This window comes from Camelina sativa, chromosome 6 (assembly GCF_030686135.1).
Source record: "Camelina sativa cultivar CO46 ecotype springtype chromosome 6, ASM3068613v1".
Taxonomy (NCBI): Eukaryota; Viridiplantae; Streptophyta; class Magnoliopsida; order Brassicales; family Brassicaceae; genus Camelina; species Camelina sativa.
In genome coordinates this window covers 4,384,636-4,402,168 of record NC_141885.1, presented here as the reverse complement: position 1 = coordinate 4,402,168, position 17,533 = coordinate 4,384,636, and the positions used below count along the sequence as shown (strand labels likewise).

Genomic DNA, 17,533 nt, shown 5'->3' with positions numbered 1-17,533 from the left:
ACTAGATCCCAACCTTCATCGACATCCTTGTTGAGGAAGTTACCATTGCTTGCGGTGTCCAGTGATGTGCGTTGTTTTTTCACTTCAAATCTTTTACCTTAAAAGACCACACAACTGCTGCAAGTGCACAGCTAATCGGTAGTAGTATTTAAGGATCGATCCCACAGAGAGAGAGTTGTTGGTTAGAGAATCCATCGAAAGAGATGTAAGGCTAGGACTCAATAAAAATGGGGTTTTGGTTGTAGTAAGCAATAAACGTAAATAAAAGCAAATAAAAATAATAAAACAAACGTTGGGCATTAAGGGAAATCGCAGTGGTTTGATCATCTCTCTATCTAGGAAAGTTTAGGATTGGTTTGTTTATCTAAAACTCGGACTAAGAAACATGAATGAACCGTTAACTTATAGTTCACAAGTTAACCGTCTAAGATCACTATACTCTGTTGCTCAACTGTCTCAGGCAACAACGCATAGATCAAAGCATTTAAAACAGGTTCGATTCTAATCTATGAAATTCCATAGGTAAAGGGTATGTGCTTCCTATGAATCTTCACACATCTAAGCTAGGTCAAGCACACATGCAAGCTTTTTGGCAAAGCACAAACACTTAAGATCATAGTTAGTTCATGAGGCTAACTTAAAGCATTAAGTAAAGACTTAGAATTAAAGCATAGAATAAACTAGAATATAAATCTAACAAACCCTAAAAATTGCCACCTAAACTAAGATCAACTCCCTCCTTTGATTATCCCTTTAAACCCAACTAGAAAACTACTCTAGCATGATTAAGGGAATCATCAAAGCAAGGTTTAATAAACTCATAAACATAAAAGAATATATAGAGAAAAGGGTTTTAGATATTACTTCAATGATTGTCACAGAAAGTGTAGGATCTTCTCCCTTTAGAAAACTAAGAACAAAGCAAATAGAATAGAAAAGAGTTTGATGAACTTCAAGGCTTCAAGAGAGGGATGAGAGAGAGCTTCTGGTTGTCGGCTGCTCCTCTGGTCGTAATCTCTTTGGAGGCAGGTGAAGGCACACTCTAGTACTTTTTCGGCACTTTTAAGGCACACTTCAAACCCTAGGGCTTAGAAGAGTATTTACAGGGTTTTGTCTAGGTTTAGGATTTTGTAAGGGTAAAAACGTCTTCTCTTGTTAAGTGCATGGAAAGGGACAGCGTAGGAAGGTTCTAGAATGTGGTGAAGACTTGGACTGGGCCGCCGTGGTGGTCGCTGGTCAGGCCTTCAATAAAAGCCCATTGGCTGAATGGTTCTCCTTACGTCGGTTTATAACACGTCTCGGTAAATCAGAAATAACTTCCTGGTGAGTGCACGGATTGACTTGATTCCACTTATAAGAGAAATCTGATTCTCTCATCTTTTCATAGACACCAAGTACGTCGAAATTTAAGTTCTGGAAGTTCTTCAAAAGTGTCCCGCACTGTAAAGCTCTGAATCTGTCTTGAAACATGTTTCCCTTGTCTTTTGGTCCTTTTTGCTATAAAACCTGTAAAACCTTCTTGAAACCTAAAATACTTGATAATAGACATTAAAGCATTGAACTCATATCAAACTCTTCCTAAATGCATACTAAAACTATAGGTAAAATGGGTAAAATAATGATGTTATCATGCAGCAACATCTATATATTAGGGACCACTCCTCGGTATAGTGTACTTAGCAATGAAGCATTGCTGAATCCATGATGAGGGCATCTGGTAGTGTACCCCTTGAAAAGTTCCCAAGCTTCACTGAACGTCTCATTGCTCTTGTGAACAAAGCTGGAGATATCATTTTGCAGCCTTGCAGTTCTGGAGTTGGAGAAGAATTTGGCTAGAAACGCCTTCTTGCATGTTTCCCAGGTGGTGATGGACTCCTTGGGGAGTGATTTCTCCCATATGTGTGCTTTGTCTTCCAAAGAGAATGGGAAAAGCCGGAGTATGAATCCATCTTCACTAACTCCATTTATCTTTGTTACGCTACAGAGCCTATCAAACTCATCTAGATGACCCAATGGGTCCTCCATTGGCTAGCCATGAAACTTGTTGCTCTGTATCATCTTGATGAGACTACTCTTGATCTCCAAGTTGTTGTTCTGGACTGCTGGTGGCACAATGCCATGTCTTTGAGTGTGAGTAGATGGAGCATCTCCTGCTCCTATGTTGGTCCTCTCTTGAGGAGCTGGTGGACCATTCTGATTATTCATTTCCTCCTCAATTGTTGGTTGGTACGGTTGTTGAACTTTTTGTGGATAGAGTAACCTTGGTCTATCGATTTTGTCGATGAAAGGACTCAAGTTTCGGCTACCCTTTGATCGTGTTTGCATGCACAAGTAGTTGACCGAGTGAGTACACGAGGGTCAACCCGATCCGGGTGATCGAGTGACGGGTCGAGTGGGTACTCGGGTTGTACCTGAAATGCAAAACACGAAGGTAAACAAGTCAGTACGGAACCAAAATGTAAAATAGAACTTGATCTAGCAAGTGCTACAATCTTAAACGTAGCAAATTTAAATGCAACCAAATGGCAAAGACGCCAAATTGATAGTAGGGTTTTCACCCACGGTATCAATACCCTATGCAGTTGTAGTACAAAGGGTTATCAATCCAAATGGTTGTTATACAAGCAGATAAGATGCAATCAGAGACAAGCAAGTCATGCCAAGAAATAGTTGGGTTTGATCTAACAATCCTAAAATAATTAAAAGAAAGTAAATAAACAAGAACCGCACGACCTAAGTACTCGATGCAAGCATTCGAGTACAGGATCGGGTGGAGTGATCGAGTAAAGAAGAAAAGCAAGAACAGCTCAAAGGTATACTCGAAGCAGGTGATCGTGTACCTGTTCGGGTAAGGGACCAAGTTATGAATAAAATGTAAACAATCCAAATACAAAAGCTCCTAAGGATGGGGTACTCGACTCCTAAGTGTTCCTAACCAGTATGGATGTCCAACATGCCTCAAGCAAATATTCCCTAGACAATGAACCTCTAAAATCTTGTTAAAACACTCTCGTGATAGAAACAATCAACCTTGATCACTCCCCTACCCAACTCTCGTTGGAGAAACATGACCAAGTAGGCAATACAAACCGATTCATTATTGTCAATAAACCCCTTACTCATCTAATCTCTTAGGCTAAGTGAGTAAATCTCTAGCATTGATTGATTCAATCATTTCATCTACACATCTCGATGGTAAAACGCCCTAGATCTAATCTCAACCTCTCAGTCTGTTGATAGCATTAAGAACACGAATCTAGAAGGGAATTTATAAAACACAAACATCCAAACTAAGACATCCTAATCGATCAAGAACACAAAATCGTATATCCCATCCCTAGAAACTTTGTTTCACTACTCATATCTCATTGCAGAAACCACAAAAGCATAGATAAATGAAAATTACATTGTATTAAAAATAAGATAGAAAATGAAAGAGTACAGAGTAGGAATCTAAAAGTATAGCAAAGAAATGTAAAATAAATCCTAACAAAGTGGAAAAATTGTGTGAGCCGTTCAAGATCTCTCTCAGAAGCTCTCGCTCTCTGGTTTGGGTGTTTGCGGCGCGCTAGGGCAAGAGGAAGAAGAGGGGGTTTATATATGGAAACCCATTAACCCTAGCTTCCCAGTCCTACCCGAGGGTCTGCTCGATGAGGTGCTCGAGGATGAGCTCGGGTTTCCCTTCGGATAGGTCTTCGAATTGTTCTTCCTGCTCTTGGATCCTCTTCGATCGGGTTGGTGTTCGGACTGTTCTTCCTGCTTAATAGCTCCTTCGGGTACATGCTCGGATTTGACCTTGTTTCTCCCCATTTTAGGCTCTAAAGCACATGTTTTCATCCAAAATATGCAAATGCAAGAATGCAACACCCTAAATAGCCTAAATGCGAATTCCTACAGTTAATGACCTAAAAATGCTAAGTTAGGGTGAAAACAATGCAAGATATAGACAAAAAGGGATGCTTAAAACATGTAAATTAGAGAGTTATCAAACACTAATCCAAAGGAGTATGATTCTTTTTGGCAGTCCATTGGTGTGGGCAATTATGCAGCTGGTCAAGTGAAAAACGCAGGCATCATGCATCCAACAGTGAGATATGCTCACAAGGTTCTCTCTCACACTCTTTTTAGAAGAAGAGAGGCTGGAGGAGTTCAAGCCAATGAACTTGGTTGTCTTCTAGCAGGGCTGAAGACACTTGTGTTGCTACTGTCTTCCTCCAACAAATGCTTCACTACCAAGTTTGGGTTTGGACAACAACAGATAAGACCCCTGTTCTAAGTATGGGAGGACTTGTCACTCCTATTTTACAAGAAAAGGGAGTTGAGCTTGGTGAGTTTGACCATGGAATTGCAAGGCTTGATCCAGTCTACCTCAAGAAGAATACTTATTTAGATGGCCAAAATGAGAAGGGTTTGTATGCATACTATGGTTACATCTTCAAGAGCATGCATAAGAAGAGGCTCCTACTCCCTCAACCGGATGTCACATCTCTTTATATCAGGTTTGGAATATGCTGCCACATAAAGGATGATTACCTCTACTCATTCAAGGATGATGGGCCAGTGATTCCAATAACAACTTCGGGGCGGGGGAGACGTCAAGCTGAAGACACTTCCCAAGCAGCTCCGCCCAGTCCAGTTTATGGAAGTGCTAGGTATGATTTCCAACCATTTGAAGAGGCAACCACAAACAAGTCTCTTAGAGCTGCATACACCCATATCCACCTTCTCCAGTGCTTGGTGAGATGGCAAGGGAAGAACATCAAGAAGCTAGTAAAGGGAGTGAAGGGTCTTCACAAAAGGTTGAAGCATGTGGAGGCAAGACTTGACATTGCAAGTACTTCAAACACAAATCCTGAAGTTGTTGTGAATTCAAGATAAGAGCAAGTTGATGTGGTTGAGGATGAGTTTGAGAGACACTCATTCCATGGTCAAGCTAGTAATGTCATTGGTTTCTATGACCCACCAAGAGCTTCAGCATATGAGAGGAGACAAAGGAGGAAAAGAATGGCTGAGAAGTCTCCAACACCATGCACTTGTAACTCCTCCTACTCTCTTGACTCCTCCATGAATTAGAGGTACACTCCAAGTCCTTGTATATAGAGTCTTTTCTTATTTTCATCTTTATTTTTCTTGTTAATCTTTTTCCTAGCTTCTCTGTGAATTAAGTTTGGGGGAGGAACTAACCATCTAACATTGTGTTATTATTTGATTTTCATTTTTAGTGTCATGCATTTGTTAATAGCTATGTTTTGAGAAAAATCAAAAAAAAATTAAAATTTTAAAAACCAAAAAATACATGTAGCTTTGCATATTCATTTTTGTGTTTAGGATTGAGTCTATAAGCATTTAGTATGCATTTGCATTTGGGGATAATGATGATGAAGTTGCCTTGTAAAAGTAGAGACTTAGGATTGAACCCACAGCCCTCATTTATAGTTCATTGGTGCTTGTTTAATCTTTGGGAAAACATGAAGAGTCTAAGCTTAAGCAATTTGTCACTTGAAAGAACTTTCTTCTAGTCTAAAGCTTTCATGATCATTGTTGCATCTCTATATTATTTGGACTTTAATTTGATCTTTAAATTATTTGGCATATGGACTATGAATGCTAGCTCATGGAAATTTCATTTGGGTTAACAATCTCTTTTTGCCACTCTATTTTGATTAACCCAATCTCTTGCCATACCTTTGAACACCAACCCTTTTCTCTCAAGTCTTGTGTTGATTTGTTGAGTTAGGCCTCTTTGTTGATAATATTATAGCTTGTGAAATCTTGAGAGTATTGAGAATGACAAAGAATTGGCTCTTGTTTTAGCTTGGTTTGGAATCTTTAGAACTAGCTAATAGGACTGGTTTTGAAAGAAATAGGTGGTTAGAATTTTGATTTGGGTAAAGGGTTGGAAACAAGAGAGATTAAGGGGGGGGGGGGAGAAAAGAAAGAATTACTTGGTCAAAAGGAAAGAAAAGATCTATCTCTAAGGTTAAGTTTGGTTAAAAGCTCTAAGTCTCTAAGAATAAAAAGAGAAAGAAAAGTCTAGTTGTTGTCTCCTAGAAAATTTTCATAAAAAAAAAACAGAGAATGATAAAGCATAGTTTAATAAAAAAGGAAAAAAATAGAGCTTGTGTTTAAAGTGAAGCCTTAGAGATATTCAAAAGTTTAAGCCTATAAGTAAAAAAAGAAATAAGGGGTTTAAGCTGAATTAACTTGAGTTTTTAGGTTGGAAAGAAAGAAACCAAAGATGAGAAAAGGGTAGGAATGCTTCTAGGTGGGTAGAACATCAAGAGCTAATCTTTGTATGCCCAAATTATTCTCATTCTTAGATTGGTTTCACAACTGTCTAGCATTCCTGTTTATTTGTGAGTTAACCACCCAAAAATGCCATTGCCAACCACCTCTTTATAAGAAGCCTTTCCCTTAAACCAATTGAGCTTGATTTATTTTCCATTTGCAAGATCAAAATAAACAGTTTAATGAATGTGAAACAGATGTGCAATAGGATTGCAAGTCTTTACCAATAGATAGAAGGTGAACTAGAGTGGTGCCTTGTGATAAGCAATAGAAAAATATTTGTAAGCACTTTGATTGATCTTAGCACCATTGCATTACATTTAAGGATTGTGGTTTGAATCCTTTGTTGATACTTTTTGGTTCTGAATCCCTTTTTCAAACCTCTCTCTCTCACTTTTTGTTTGGTCCTTGCTTGAGAACTAGCAAGTGATAAGTTTGGGAAAGTTGATATCTTGTGTTTTTGTTGGGTTTTAAGCCTTGTTTTTGGGTAGTTTTGTTGCATAATCTTGTCATTCTAGTTATTTTAGGAGCATATGCATATAGTGTCTTATCTCTCAGGTTCTTGGAGTAATCTCACTACATTTGGAGCATTTGGACTTGTTTTGGTACAAAGAAGCAAGAAGAGTGGAGTTGGAGAAGTGACAAGGACAGGAGATACCAGCGGCCAGGACCAGCGGCCGAACCACGGCCGATCGAATCCTCCACGCCACGGACAGGAGCTACCAACGGCCAAGAGCAGCGGCCAAGTGATGGTTGATTTCACCCATCGACCATGGCCATCGGCTAAATGATGGATGATTGAGCTCTCCACGACGACAACAAGAGATAGCAGTGGCCACCACCATCGGCCAGAAGGTGACCGGTGGACACCATCGACCTTGCCAATCGGTCAAGCTGTCCCCGTAGTCGCCTAAGTCCACACTTGTTTTAGTTTTAATCTGGGTTTGACCTTGTTTGTTTTGAGTTGACCCAGGTCCTTTTCTGTATTACTATAAATACTCTAACCCTATTAAGGGGAGACTGATTTTTTGTTTATCTATTGTTTAGCAGCTTTTTAGGGTTCTTAAGCTTTCTTACTCTTAATTTGTTGAATGATTGAGTACTTCTAAGTTTTTAATATCAAGTTCTTCTTTATTTCTCATAATCTATAATCTCTTATTATGATTTCACAAAGATCAAACCCCTTCCTTTGTGTGATCATGATGATGAGTGAGTAGATCTATAGAGCTTTGGGCTAGGTAGATTAGGGATATAGATGAATGATCTTTGATGTCTAAGGCTTTATTTAAGAGTTTCCTATCTTTTTTAGTGCTAATCATGCTGGATAGCCTTGATCAAGCTTGAATCTAGACATAAAGATTTCCATGCCCAGAAGGTGTTTGATGAAATTCCTGAACCAAACTATCCAAGAGCTTTGCATTCCTAGCCAATGGAAATTGATGATTAGGGTGTTTAGTGGTATAAAGACTTGATTTTAATGCATGTTTATCTTGTGATTGCCTTTGGAAATTGTTGATGATTGATTGATTTGCATAGGATCTTTATCATGGAAGTGAATTGATTTACATAAGTGTTCTTAGCCTAAGGAATGTTCTTGACTGTTTGCTTAGATATCTAGGATTGTTTAGCTATTTCCCAAGTCACTTACCTTGCCCAAGGTTCACCTGTTTAATCTTGATTTTATGTCAGTTCTTAGTTTTGTCCTTGTTTGCTTTGAGTTTGCATTGTTTGAATTGTCTTGTTTTCTTTCTTTGAATGAGTTTGTTAGTTAAGAGTGTTACAAAAGAACCTATTCCTGTTTAAGTTTAGATTGAGCATCTTTGTGAATTCTTAGTGAGTTGATTAATGCAAATTTTGGATTGATAATTTGATTGAAGTAAAAGTACTACATCAAAGAACAGAGACTTGCTGAATTTCAGGAGGTTGCAGTCAAAGAGAAAGTGGGTCTATTAGTTAAGAAGTACTTCCGCAAGATGGAGAAAGGTCAGCGAAAGGGAACAACGCTACTCACAAATGCTGATAATTATAAGGAGTTCAAGAAAGGTGATAAGCAGGAGCGTCAGTGTGCTGAGTGTGAAGGGTATGAACATTACAAGACTGAATGTCCAAACAACAAACGTAAGAGCTCTCTGCAATGCTATGGATGTAAGGGTTATGATCATACCAAGAATGATTGTCCTTCACGAGGCAACAAGCAGAAATCCTACATTACATGGAATGAAAGTGATTCTGATGAAGAAGACAACAAAGGTGAGATTCTGAACAATTTCGTGGCTCTGCTAGGAGTCATTGAGGAAAATGAAGAAGACGAAGCTTTGCTGTTAGAAGAGGACTTAGACAAGAAGGTCGAGTTTGACTCAGATGGAGAGGAGGCTTACTTGTCAATGGAAGATCAGATAGGGCTTCTTATCAAGACAGTGTTGCAAAAACTCAAGACAACAGCGAGCTGACTGCTGAGAGAGATACTTTAATATGAATGTTGCGATGCTTTCTAAACAACTGAGTGAAGAAAAGGCCAAGTCTTTTCGTCTTGAGAAGCAATTAGAGGAACAACTGAAGAACATCAGGACAGAACGCTGAGTCGCAACTGAAAAAACAGGTTTGAACTACATCAACCTGTCAACGTGACCAGTTTCCTAAAGTGAATCTGAATCACAGACAAATGAGTGTGCAGCATGGGTTGCCGGGAAGACAATCATATGTTCCAAAGGGTTATCAACAGCCTGCTCAGCGCCCTATTAACCTCAGCAGAAGGAGAGGATGTTGGTATTGTGGTCATCTAAACAATTATAAGGCTCAGTGCTACAAGTTTCATAACCAAGTGTTGAATCTGGTGACACTCAACCACATCTGAAGGATGTGTTCTTGGTTGATGGTTTGTAGGTCAATCTGATCAGTGTCAGTCAGTTATGTGATAAAGGCTTGGATGTTACCTTTACAAGAAGGATTGTAATGTAGTTGACCAGCAAGGGTCTGTAAAACTCAGAGGAAGACGATCCGGTAATAATTTCTATATGTGCAAGTCTTAAATGCAATGCTTTAATGCAACTGCTGAATTGGACACAGAGTTGTGGCTTCAGAAACTTGGTCATTTGAATGTTCGTACAATGCTGAAGTTGGCAAGCCAAGAAGTTGTAAGTGGACTGCCTAAGCTGAAGGGGGATCCACATTTCATATGCGGTCCGTGCAATAAGGGCAAGCAGATCAAGGCATCTCATGGGTCTTTAACAGACATTCACATAAGTCATGCTCTTCAGCTGGTTCACATGGATCTAATGGGTCCTATCCAAGTTCAGAGTACATCTGGCTGAAGATTCATCTTTATGATGGTTGATGACTGCACTCGCTACATCTGGGTAAGATTTCTTCATGATAAATCTGATACACTTGAGTGTTTAGTACACTTGCCTTGTAGATTAAGAGTGAGAAGTGCTCGATTGAAACTATTCGGAGCGATCATGGTGGTGTGTTTCAAAATGACAAGTTTGATCAATTTTGTGGGCAACAAGGCATTACTCATCAATACTCTGCACCAAAAACACCAGAACAAAATGGAGTTGTTGAGCGAAAGAACAAGACGCTTCAAGAGATGGCACAGCTATGCTACATGGAAATCAGGTTCCTCATCAGTTCTGGGATGAAGCTGTGAACACAGCCTGTTATATCATCAATCGTGTGTATGTTCGAACGGGGACCAATAAGACTCCCTAAGAGCTATGGAAAGGGAAGTCCAACCGTGCATTACTTCCATGTTTTTGGATGCCTCTACTATATTCTCAATGATAAGGATCAGTTGGGTAAATTTGACTCCAAGAGCGATGAAGGCATCTTTCTGGGCTATTATGGACATAGCACTGCCTTTCGTGTCTACAATAAACGCATGCGATCTGTTCAAGAGACTGTCAATGTTGTGTTTGACGACACTTCATTTCTACGAGTCGCATTGGTGCATGTCGTCTCCGACAAGGACCTGGTAATTGATGATGAGAAGTCTGTGCCGGATTCTGCCAGTCCTGTTGTCTCTGACATGCCTCTGTCATCTTCGGATTCAGTCCCTGTATCTTCTCAGGTTCATCGGAATCACTCCTCTACTGATGTTATAGGTGTGATTCAGGGGGTAGAGTTACCAGAGGGAAGCAGATTGATTTTGCTCAGTTGGCTGGAAGGAAACAAAAGGTTGTCGTTCCGGAGTCTATCTCTCTGGACTCTAACGTAGTGCAATTTGCATGTTTTTTTCCACTATTGAGCCCAATAATCACAAGGAGGCGCTTCGTGATGAGTTCTAGGTTGCTGCTATGCAAGATGAGCTGGAACAATTTGAACGAAGTGATATATGGGAACTCACTCAGCGTCTGAAGAAAGCCCTGTATGGTCTAAAGCAGGCACCGAGAGCATGGTATGAGAGGCTGACTATGTTTCTCATGGACCAGGGATAAAGTCGAGGAAGTGTTGACAAAACGTTGTTTGTTCTTAACAGCAACAACAAACTGATGTTTGTTCAGATCTATGTAGATGACAGTTTCTTTGGTTCCACCTGTCAACTTCTAGTAATCCAGTTTGTGGAAAGCATGTCTCAGGAGTTTGAGATGAGTATGGTGGGAGAGCTAAGATATTTTCTGGGATGGCAAGTTGAACAATCAGCTGATGGGATCTTTGTATCTCATGGCACAAATGACAAACTCTCAAAAGATGAAGAAAGAGAGGATGTAGATGAGCGACTATACAGAGGGATGATTGGGAGCTTATTGTATTTGACAGCTAGCCGTCCAGACATATAGGGATATGTGCATGCTATCAAGCCAAGCCCAAGATGTCACATTTACTAGCTTTAAAGAAGATCATCAAGTACATCAAAGGGACATTGGACTTTGGGATTTACTATACCAAGGATACCAACACCAGTCTGAGTGGGTATTGTGATGCATATTGGGCAGGATCTATGGATGATCGTCATGGTACAAGAGGAGGATGCTTCTTCATGGGAAACAACTTGATATCATGGCACAACAAGAAGCATAACAGTGTTTCTCTATCAACCGATGAGGCTGAATACATTGCGTTAGGAAGCTGTTGCACACAGCTCATGTGGATGCGTCAAATGACCTCTGACTATGGTATGGATTCTGATACTCTTCTAATTCATTGTGATAATTTGAGTGCAATAAATATTTCAAAGAATCCTGTTCAGCATTCGCAAACCAAACATATTGATATTAGATACCACTTTGTTCGTGAACTAGTTGAGGCGAAACTGATTGAGATTGATTATGTGAGCTTTGATTTGCAGTTAGCTGATTTATTTACCAAGCCTTTGGACTTCAACATATTTGTGAATCTGAGGAAATCCATTGGTGTTTGTGAGTTCTAATCTATTTGCCTAAGTTGTGTTGATCTGAGACAGGAACGTGAGCTAGGACAGATCATGAAAATCCTAAAATATATAGAAGATCAGCACTCTGAAAGCAACTGTGGTAAATAGATGCATGTCATGCCGGTCTATCCATCCTGTTAAATGTTGTCATGATTTAAGGAGGTCAAAGAGCTGTGAAGAGACATGCACATACATCCTCAGGAATAATGTTTTGTTTGGATGACAAGTCTAGTATCAGTGATTGACAAACTCAAGTGATGTCACTGATGTTCAAGATGGTGAAACAGCTAATAGAAGGCTGAGTGGAATTTATATATAAAACAAAAACAAAAAAAAAATTATATATGTGCTCTTCAAGAGAGAATCTCTAGCTGCCTTAACATGTTGGGATGGACTGCAGACTAAAGGCATGCCAGTGTGAAAGACTACCCACATGAAACAAATCCCTGATCTTCAACAATTCAAGAGGTTGTGATAGCTCCTGGCAAAGGTTATAAACAAGTGGTTGACACAGCAAAGATATGTTTAGTGTCTTGTTTTAAAATAAAAAGAAAAAAAAAACTTCTACTCACGTGTGTTTTTCTCGATCATGGTGCCTTCATGTCCACCATTAGTGGATGTGTGTATCAGCTGTTTGGTTCATGAATAGATTTAATTTCCTTAAAGGGGGAAGGATGTGATTTATTAAGATCATGTGATTAATGCACCTCCGGCACCAGAGAATCTGCTTCCCATGCGTGCTTTCATTGAGGTGGACAACGAGACATGCAACTCTTTGTCTTCTCCGCCGAGAAAGGTACCTCTTCCGTCTCATGTGATTAATCTGTCCGATGATGTGCTGATTCCTATTCCGTCAAATCAGGTAGTCACGTCCCGACTGCGCAAGCGACAAACATCTGCTGAGACTGACATTCGGGAGTCCAAGCAACCTCACATTGCTAAGGAGAAGGGTGTATCGACTTCCCCAGGTGCAAGCTCCAAGGATTTTGATCTGAAGCGCTTTGAATCGTTTCAAGCATCGCGTAGGTATGGTTTTTTCGCTCCACGAACGCTTGCTCCAGAATTCTGTTTCGCTTGAGGAGCTGATGATCAGGCTAGGGAAATGATAGATAGGGCTAGGCTACTGCAAACTGTTACACAAGTAGGGCCTTATGATTCTGAGGTGGTCTATGAATTTTGGGCAAATCTACCCACGGTAAAGGTAGAGGGGGAGTCGGTTGATGTTCTTGTTTGTGGCTGGATGTATGAATTTTCTCCAAGACACATCAATGCCCTGTTCAGTCTACATTCGGTTGATGTACGCGAACAACGGTTGCAGACAACTGCAATTTTGGAGGAAGATCTAGCACTCTTCATGTTTGATGGCAAGGTCAAGTCCTGAAGCAGCTGGTTTCAACGACCATCAAGAATCCGGTCATCAAGGATCTGCAAAAGATTTGTTGCAGCAATTGGTCTCCCACGGTGAAAACCGGATATATCTCGACAATCAGAGCGATGGTCATCTACATGATCATGCATCGCATTCCGTTTGATTTTGGGAGGATGATCTATGATCAGATCATCCAGTTGGGTATGAAGGCTCAATCTGGGTTTCGATTGCCTTTTCCCAGCCTCATCTATCAGCTGTTGGAAGCTCAGTGACCTGTTCCAAGTCGTCGACCACAGGACACCAAGAGGACCAAGGGTAAGAAGACTGCCACACCTTCGTCACAGCCGGATCTTCGGAGTGGGTCTGCAGAGCGCAAAGCCATCCGGTTGGCCATCAAGATTTTGCAAGACGCATTGGAAGACGGTAAGTAGTTCTTTTCTTTGCTTGCACTTTTTGATTTATTTTATTGATGTTTTTGACTGATATGTGCCAAACAAGCAGGGGGAGATGAGTTTGATTCTGAAGCTTGAGGGGGAGTTTGAGCTGTGGGGTGAGCTTTTTGTTATTTTTGCTCTCGGTTGTTTGTATTGTTTCAGAGTTGTTGGTTGATTTTAAGACTTTTTTTGGATTTGTCCGATAATTTTTGATTGGTCTTAATGTTTATCTCTTGATTGTTTAACCGTCTGTTGCTTTTGAGTGATGTGATGCACTGTTGGTAAAGTTGTATCTGTTTTTGGCTGTTACTGGTTGTTTGTTTTTGTCAAGTTAAATGCAATGGATGCTTGTTTGACAAGCTCAGTCAAAAAGGGGGAGATTGAAAGTGCATCAGAGCTCTGAAGTTAACAGGAGGCTGTGAAGTGTCTCAAAGGTCTGATATGCTGATGTGGCATGAAGTGCTGATGTGGAGGAAGATTGTGGGATGCGGTGACAAGATGTGTGAGAAGGAAGGAAGAAGAGATCAAGATATACTCGAAGATATTGAGAGTATATTTGATTAGAAGAGATAAGGAAGGATATATTCTTAGGGATAAGGAATATATCTTTTTAGTTAGGATACACAAAGATCGTTTGTGTGGGTATAAGTAGACTAGGGCTAGCCGCAAAAAGAGCTAGCACTCATGGAATAAAAGTTGTGAGAATTGTAAACCTTCAAGCAATCACAAAAAACTTAGAAGGTGAGTGTGTTTAACTCTTTTAGATCTACACAAGGTTTTGTGTTTAGATAGATAGGAGAGTGAGCTTAGTATCAAGTCTTGTAAGAAACGAGAGTTTTATATAAGATTGATTAAAGTGTTTGTTTGGCGCGTTCCAAGTGTGTTATTTGTTGTGTGGTGTTCTCTATACCGTAACAGAACTAGTTAAAATATATTTCTAATAACTATCCCATTAGTATGTATTTGTGTATATTCGGAAACTAGGATAATTAGGTTTATCATTCTCATCTCCTCTCTATATAAGCATATGTACCTCAACCTCTACTATTATCAGAGTCAATACACAATTATTCGTATCATAAACTCTCATCACTCTTGTCACAAAGAAGTGTACTCACAGAGTAAGAAGGTTGGAAAGGTTTCCAAGTTCTTTTGGGATTGGACCACTTATCTGGTTTCCAAGTAGTGAGCTGCATTTTCATTTTCCAATAAACATACTCAAACAATCAAAATGTGTAAATAAAGTTTGTATGAAACGAGATAAGCATTTACGTACATGTTTACAAGTGATGAGTCTCCCCATTTGGGATGAATGGACCCATTGAGATAGTTTCTAGAGAGATCACTGCAGAGAAAGAAGAGTGTGACCGTTTTAGTTAGCGACAGACACCAATGGTGGCCGATAGTAGTAACATTAGAGGGTTAAACATTGGTGAGCGAATCCACTTACATCTCTTGAAGGAAAGGAAGTCTTGAAAAATCTGTAGGAAGAGATCCCTTAAAGTTTTGTTCCCTGAGAACTCTGTTTTCATCATGTCATCATGATAAGAGGTAAAAGAAACATTTCGAATTAATAAAAGGGGTCTCCAAATTATAGAGGCATACTATTATTATGAACTTTCTTACGAATATAATTTGCTAGATAACAAAATTCTACTTTAACCCACGTTTTAAAGTAATTATGAATTAGTTACGAATCGATAAAAAAATTCGTATGGGAAACAAAAAATACCGTGAGAAAATGTTAGGATATCTCCTACCAATTGTCTACAACAAGAATAGTCAAAGGAAACACATAGAAAAATAGAAAATTGGTAAGGATTCAGTTGGAAAAAATAATTCACCAAATTTTATGACCATGTTGATATAGGAACTATAAGATGATGTAAGGGAAAAAAAAAAAAAAAAAGAGAAGAATAAACGAACGCACATGCCGGTGATGTGGCAAACGAGCAGTTACAAGTAACACTTTCTGTGAATCGTATACCATTCATCCCCCTTACAGATGAACTAACGCCGCATGGATCCACTTCGAAATCCCAACGCACTTGCAACTTCTCCGCTACACCTCTTAACGCATCCACTGCGAAATTAAAATCACAAGAGAACTAAATTTTATACAAGGCACGCACCAACAGAAACTTTATATCTCACACACATGTTGGATAAGCTTCTAGAAAGTTCTAGAATAGATATCCTAAAGGAATTAGGAATCTAGGAAAAGGAAAAGTTGTAATCCTAAACTAAAAAGGAAGTTAGCATGTTTTAGAAAAGGAACTCTTGAACAATATAAATAGAGATCATAAGAAGGATGTATGATCATAAGAAGGATAGAAAAGCTTGTGTTTAGTTTTGAGAAGAGTTTCTAAACATTAATATAGGAAAGATTCTTTGTTCAAGCTTTAAGGTTTTGTGTCTTTGATTCTTTAACACATACCTTCTTCTTTGGGTGTTGTTGTAGCGGATACGAAGTTGGAGAGGACAAGAAAAACGAAGAAGTAAGGTAAGAGAAGTTGTCGATTGAACGACATTATAACATTCGGGACTTTGATTATTAGATGAGACAAATGGGCATTGATTTAGACAAAACTGTTTCGGCATTAAGTCATGTACAAAAAATTTGTGATTCATTATATACAGCAAGAGTGGTCTTTGCCGACCGAGTCAATCAACTAGTCGTATAGGTTAGGTATGTTTAAAAAGAAACATCAAAGGGATTTTTGTGCTATTAAAAACAAAAAATCATATGAAAATACCATTTTTTGAATAGTTTGTTGAATTTGCCTGTAAAAAATAATAATATATATTTTCAATTCTTTTTTGCTACAGCATGCACTTTAAACCAAATACTAAACTGTAAGGACAAATGAAACCGACTAAACAAACCAAAACGAATAAAACATATGTTAGATCGAATTTTTGTAACCTAAAAATGGCAAAATCCACAAACTAAAATCAACAAATATTATTCCAAATAATGGTTTTCTCATAATTGATTCAACATTAAATTAGTGAGGGTGACGATATTTATATTATCGGATGAGCCCATTAATTTAGACAATGTATAAACTATACATAATGAAATGTTTCTTCTTTAACACAAAACCCTAATCTCATTATAAACCCCAGAGTATTTACTATAATAAGATGACAGAATAAAAAATTTACCTAAACGACAGAAAATGCTAACAAATAACGCTCTTCACTCTAAACTTTACTTCAACGTAGACAATAATTGCCAGAAATATGTTATGATAAAAAATAACGAAATTTTAAAAACAAATTAAAGAAAATATAAGAAAGAATATTCAAAAGTTTCCATGGGACACGATTTTGGACCGAAGACATTTTCAAACCTCTCTCCCTGTTGATTTTTAACTAGACTGTGTGACTGGTGAGAGAGGGACATGGAATTACAATTAATGACTTTTTGGTACTTTGGTAAACATCTTAAAGGGAGATTCAATTATTTTTCCTTTGTTGGTTACTAACTGAAATTGATACACAGTACACCCATTATAAATTTGAATTTACATAAATGATACTATTTAATTTCACCTATTTTTTGCAATTCCTCTAATTTATTTCTGTTATCATATATAATTTTATACTAGATTTTAACCCGCGGTACACCGCGGGCATATAATTTATATTTTATATTGTATCTATTTGTTAAATATTGGAAATTTAATAGAATAATAACTAAATTTTCCGATTGTTGTGCGGCTAAATATTTATATTGTTTTTTAACCCTCAACACACTTCATGACGATTTGTTTGTTATATTTAGTTTGTTTTGTTTAGTGTTTGATATTCTATTTTGATTTTTAATTATTGTAACAAAAAGTAAGGGATCTAAATACATAATCAGTAATTTATACGCTGTGATTGAGTCACACTTTTCCTAATGATTTAATTATTTTATACAATCTTAGGGCATCTCCAACCTTACTCTATTTTAGAGTCAAATCTCTATTATAAAGCAACATTTGCTCCAACCCTACTCTATATTTTACTGTAAAATAGAGAAAAATGTAGGATTGCTCTATATATAGAGCAACTCTATTCTCA

At 38.4% G+C, this 17,533-nt stretch overlaps 1 long non-coding RNA gene and 1 other non-coding gene across 2 annotated transcripts; one reads left to right on the top strand and one right to left on the bottom strand.

Annotated features, from left to right (window-relative positions):
- Nucleotides 1-815: 815 nt before the first annotated feature.
- LOC109125194 (uncharacterized) lies at nucleotides 816-16,069 on the bottom strand. The gene is made up of 6 exons (XR_015559153.1): nucleotides 15,900-16,069; nucleotides 15,393-15,545; nucleotides 14,913-14,984; nucleotides 14,739-14,807; nucleotides 14,581-14,652; nucleotides 816-2,411 (listed from the first exon to the last, which is right to left on the bottom strand). It is a non-coding gene; the product is annotated as an uncharacterized LOC109125194 (long non-coding RNA).
- Nucleotides 1,697-1,803, top strand: LOC147942248 (small nucleolar RNA R71). Its single transcript, XR_015560567.1, has one exon. It is a non-coding gene; the product is annotated as a small nucleolar RNA R71 (small nucleolar RNA).
- Nucleotides 16,070-17,533: the final 1,464 nt, after the last annotated feature.